This window comes from Zootoca vivipara, chromosome 2 (assembly GCF_963506605.1).
Source record: "Zootoca vivipara chromosome 2, rZooViv1.1, whole genome shotgun sequence".
Lineage (NCBI taxonomy): Eukaryota > Metazoa > Chordata > Lepidosauria > Squamata > Lacertidae > Zootoca > Zootoca vivipara.
Genome location: NC_083277.1, coordinates 113778213 through 113783933, shown reverse-complemented (window position 1 = coordinate 113783933; position 5721 = coordinate 113778213).

Genomic DNA, 5721 nt, shown 5'->3' with positions numbered 1-5721 from the left:
ATCTCAGCTTAAAATGAATCTGAGGATTTTGTGCTGTGTCATATTTTGGTGTGCCTGTGTCTTTTCCTCGGCGCATGACCCCCAAAGCTTCCCATTTGTGCCCATATTTGCTTGACATTTTTGGCAGGCAATGCTTTCATTCATTCGTTCCTTCCAAATATTTATAGGCTGCCCAGCAACAACACTCAATTCAATTTAAAAGAACAATCTGATTCGTAAAACAAGGAGCAGATGAAGCCATAAATAACACCCATCCTCTTAAAAGCGCAGAGCAGCGACCTACCTTAAAAATAAGCCACACACATAATAATTCATAAAATCCTCAGAAAACAGCCAGGTCTTGACCTGGAACTGTTACAAAGCCAAGGTTGGCATCAGGCGAACCTTGGAGGAAGAGGATTCTGTAACTCGGGTGCCACCATAGCGAAGGCCACCCTTCATTCCTGCCCTCCTTGCTACATTTCAAATGTGTGAGCCAGCACACACTGGCGCTCCAGATTGTACACAGTCAGGAAGGATCTCGTACATGAATCATATAGTTGGAAGGGTCCCTGGGGGTCATCCAATCCAACCCCCTGCTCAGTGCAGAATCTGCAAAGCAGGATGCAACTACGCCATACCTGACTGGTGGCCACCTAGCTTATATTGAAACACCTCCAGCAAAAGGAGAGCCCACCAGCTCCCAACAAGGCAGTGTGTGTTCCACTGTTGAGCACTGTTGAAAAAGCTGCTAGTGTTTTACTGAAATTTGTTTCTCTGCGGTTGCTTCTCCTCCTGCCCTCTGAAGAGATAGTGACCTCTGTTTATTTCAGAATTTTCTTGCATGTGCAACTTCATGAGATTATGCCAAACTGTGAGTCTCCAGATTGCTGCTCCCAACATCCCTAACCACTGGGCATGTTCACTGGGGCTGATGAGAGTCCAACAACATTGGGGGGGGCACAGCTTCCCCACCCCTGCCACAAATGCTTTACTTCACATAGCCACGTGCATACCTGCCAAGTCTCTCACGGAGATATCCAGGATCGGCAGCAGCGCGACACCGGAAGTTGCATAGACGCAACTTCCGGTGTCACTTTGCCCATCTATGGGCACCGAAAATGGCCGGCGCCGGAAGTCGCGTCTACGCATGTCCAAAAGTGCGTAGACGCAACTTCTGGTGTCGCTGCCGGCTATTTTCGGTGCCCATAGATGGGCAAAGCGACACCGGAAGTTGCATCTACGCATTTCCGGACATGCGTAGACGCGACGTCTGGCGGCGGCCATTTTCTGTTGCCCATAGATGGGCAAAGCGGCACCAGAAAAATGGCCGTTGACAGGAACCAAAATAAGGGAAATTAACGGGAGAGGAGCTGGAACGGGAGACCTCCGGAAAACAGTAAGGAAAAACGGGGGTTTCCCGGGAAATATGGGGTACTTGGCAGCTATGGCCATGTGACTTTTTGTTTGTGTCATGCTTCGCTGGTTGAATTTCTGCCTGCTGCAAGCTGCTAAATGCCCCAAAGCCTCGCCAGAAAAAAGTGTCAAGCCTAACTCCCCCCTCATTGACACTACTTTCCTCAGAGCTTGACATCTTTATTCGCCAGTGGATTGGGGCTGGGAAGGGATGGAGCTTTTTTGGAGCCATGAGGTGAGTGAGAGAAGGAACTGATGTTTCATATCACGGGGCAAATCAACCCCTTTTGAGTTAACCGTGTGTGCAGTTTTCTTCCTAGCATGGTGTTGCCCTGGAGAGGGTGGGGTGGGGGATATTGCCCCAATTAATTAATTAAAAGCATTTCTAAGCCTCTTAATACTTTAAAATCTCTAAGCAATTTGCAAAGACAACATTTGTTAACAAAAAAAACCCAGTAACACAGCACCAGATTAAAAACATGACGGAGTAAAAACAGGAATTCGGAGATAGCAATCTTATGGGTCAGGAAAAGCCTGGGCAAAAAATGAGAGAGAGAGAGAGAGAGAGAGAGAGAGAGAGAGAGAGAGAGAGAGAGAGAGAGAGAGAGAGAGAGGGCTTCACAAAGGAATTTGAAGCAACCAGAAGATGATGCTTTGCAGATATGGCAGAGGAAAGGGAGCACTGTTTGTGGGGGAGAGAATGCCCCATTACTGCAGCACAGCGCCCTCCTGTGGTTTGGCACAGCGCTGAGATTTAAGATTGCATGAAACCACTAGAGGGGAGTTCCCCTTTATGAGCTTCCCAGATCGCATAGCAGCAGCAGTCAGGTGTTCTCAGGAGGCCCCTCGGTTGACCTCATGTGCTGGGTGAGATCAGAGGCATTCGGTGCCCGAGGTGTTTTGTCCACTGCCTGGCTTGTTCTTTCAGCAGGCTGCTTGTTTATATGCTACACGGGTGCCATGCTAAAATGCAGGTCTAGCTCTCGGCATCTCGCTGCCTTCGGAGCCATTCCCCAGACCTGCATGTGACTTTCTGCCCCCTTCCACCAAAAATGCTTCAGTCTTTCCTTACTTCCCCCACTCCCACTAGAACTTTACCAAAGTGATCATGGAATGCAAACCCCTCATCCTGTACCCTCTAGGGGATATCAGTTGGGATAAGCCAACAGCGTGCACATCCATCATTTGCACAGACGCTGCTTTGCACCCCACCTAGATGGACTCGCTTTCTTGGTATCCATAAAATCGCCCCAAGGAAAAGCAGTGGAGGAATAAGCAGTTGCTCTGTTCCCAGTATCTCTGGATGTGGTCAGAGACCTCACCTGGAGTATGTACTATGTCCAGTTCTGGGCACCACAGTTCAAGAAGGATACTGACAAGCTGGAACGTGTCCAGAAGAGGGCAACCAAAATGGTCAAAGGCCTGGAAACAATGCCTTATGAGGAATGGCTTATGGAGCTGGGCATGTTTAGCCTGGAGAAGAGAAGGTTAAGGGGTGATATGATAGCCATGTTCAAATATATGAAAGGATGTCATATGGAGGAGGGAGAAAGATTGTTTTCTGCTGCTCCAGCGAAGCGGACATGGAGCAATGGATTCAAACTATAAGAAAGAAGATTCCACCTAAACATTAGGAAGAACTTCCTGACAGTAAGAGTTGTTCGGCAGTGGAATTTGCTGCCAAGGAGTGTGGTGGAGTCTCCTTCTTTGGAGGTCTTTAAGCGGAGGCTTGACAGCCATCTGTCAGGAATGCTTTGATGGTGTTTCCTGCTTGGCAGGGGGTTGGACTGGATGGCCCTTGTGGTCTCTTCCAACTCTATGATTTTATTTACACACACACACACACACACACACACACACACACACACACACACACACATTTGTGTGTGTGTGTGTATTATGCTAGCAACAACAACAACAACAACAGTAAATATAAAATTCTGATTCTCTCAAGCAAATTAACAATACTGCTGGGAATTCCGAGCTGCATCATTTCCAGCTGCAGGAGGAAGGGGTGAAGAAAAAGCTCTAAGTAGAGGGCCCCCCACTTTCCCTGTCCTATGGACACCCCAAAAAACTCCACAAACCTGCTGTACCTGGAACTGGGTGGGGAGAGTGCAGCTGAATGGGACACAGCTGTGGGCAGCCTGAGGAAGCACTGCCCACTTTGGGTTTGCCCATAAAAAGCAAGTCTAGAGTGAGAGACAAGGGTGATGCCTGCTGTTTCCAGGAACTCTTCTTGTTGTGGAACTTTTGTGGATGAGTTTTTATTATTATTATTGTTGTTGGTGGTCTATTGGGAGCTGCCCATAGTGGCTGGGGAGGCCCAGCCGGATGGGCGGGGTATTAATAAGATGTTGTTGTTGTTGTTGTTGTTGTTGTTGTTGTTGTTGTTGTTGTTGTTGTTGTATTTATGAGTTTGTTGGACCCTGGTTGAGAAGAACCCAGAATCTGAGAGGGAGGGTGTGTCAGAAGGAAAATGAATTCATACTGATTTATATATCTATTTGTATTAAGCTTTTGGGGCGGGGGCGGCGGGGGGGGGTGTATTTTAAATGTTTGGTGGGTATTCAGCCCCTTATGTCATCAGCTGAAATATCTCAGATTGCAGAGGTGGTACAAATCCTCTGTCCAAAACCCCATAGTCCTGGAAGGCAGCAGGCTGAGTGGATGCCTTCGCCCAGGGGAAGAGATGGGGTAGTACGGACACTTGCTAAGGCCATTTGCTTGTTGCAGTTGGGTGGGTGTCCTGTGTTTCCTTTAAGCAGGCATTTGGTTAAATTGAAAATCCTCATTGCCGTATTAGTGGCTGTTTAGCTTTCCTGATGGGAGGCTGTTGATTTGGTCATTACTTCCTGGATTTGTTCTTTTATGGATTCTGTAATTTTCGTATATTGCTGTGTCCGGGAGCGTTCGGTAAGGCGGGGCAGAACTGAGCACCCAGTTGTGGAATTGCTGCTGATAGCTGGGAGAGGGCAGGGCCGGCCTTACAGCACGGCTGAGTGGTGCAGGGCGCATGGGTGCCTGGCCGCTAGGGGGCGCCGCGCTGCGCCCACCAGACAGCCGCGCTGGGAAATGGGGCGGAGGGATCTTTGCACCACGGCGCCAGGGTGCCAGATATGCTTAAGACGGCCCTGGGAGAGGGGCAAGGCGGCAGGGAGATTGGCACTGTGTGGGCATGTTGGAAGAGCCAATCTAGAGTTCTATCAATCTAGGCACTTCCAACTTCATTCAGGGCACGTGGTATCACCCCTTTCTTACCCACCACTTGTATTGCTTGTGTGTGTGTGTGTGTGTGTGTGTGTGTGTGTGTGTGTAAATTTTTAATGTTTTATTTCATTGTTCCCCACTCTGGGACTGGACTATTAAATGAAGAGGAGGGAGGTTAAGCTGCAACCTGATACTTAACTGTATTTAAAGCCCATCAAACCTAATGGGGCTCTCGGGGCAAATCCACACCATACATGCATCACACATTTGCTCTCGGGGCAAATCCACACCATACATGCATCACACATTAAAAGCACATGGGTTCCCCCAAAGAGTCATGGGAACTTTAGTTTCCCAACATAGAACTACAGTTGCCAGCCCCCTTAACAAACTATACTTCCCAGGACTCTGGCGGAAGCCGTGGAATTTTAAAGCCCTTTAAACTTATGGTTGCACTGTAATTGAAGTATGTCAAAATAATTCGAAAATAATATATTTTTGTAAGGCAGCATGCACATTTTTTTGGGGGGGGGCGGGACCCGAATAGCGAGTGCTGGCTGATTTTGTGGGTTTCTAAAATTTGTTTCTCCCACCTTCACCCATGATCCTTAAAAGCGCAGCCTGTAAATTATGTAAATATGATCCATGAACTGATTGCCCAGTTAAAAGCCAGACTATTACCTGATCACAGCATCTTGAATCAGACACTGTTGGTGGTTGGAGCATAGGAAACTCTGTGCTAGTATTGACAAAGAAACCCGTGTACAGTACTGTACTAAATTTCTCAACCGAGGCTGTTCACCATCAGGACACTAGAGGGCAGTGAAGGGCTTCGCCTCTGAACTGCTGGCTCTTTGCTGTGGCAGACTCTAAAATGGCTAATAAATAAGCGAAGAATGGGACTTTGCGTATAATGTGCTCATTAATGGGGATAATTGGCATAGTTTAGAGAGGGCACCCTCATGGAGGAGGGGTGGCAGTGAGTTGTCTGTCTGGTGCTTTCCTGTGTACGTGTGTGCCATAGGCCGGGGCCAGGGGGAGTTCACGGCTGTGCCACCTTTCAACTTGACAGGTTCCCTTGTTTTTTAACACTTGCATGAAAGGCAGAAATTCAAC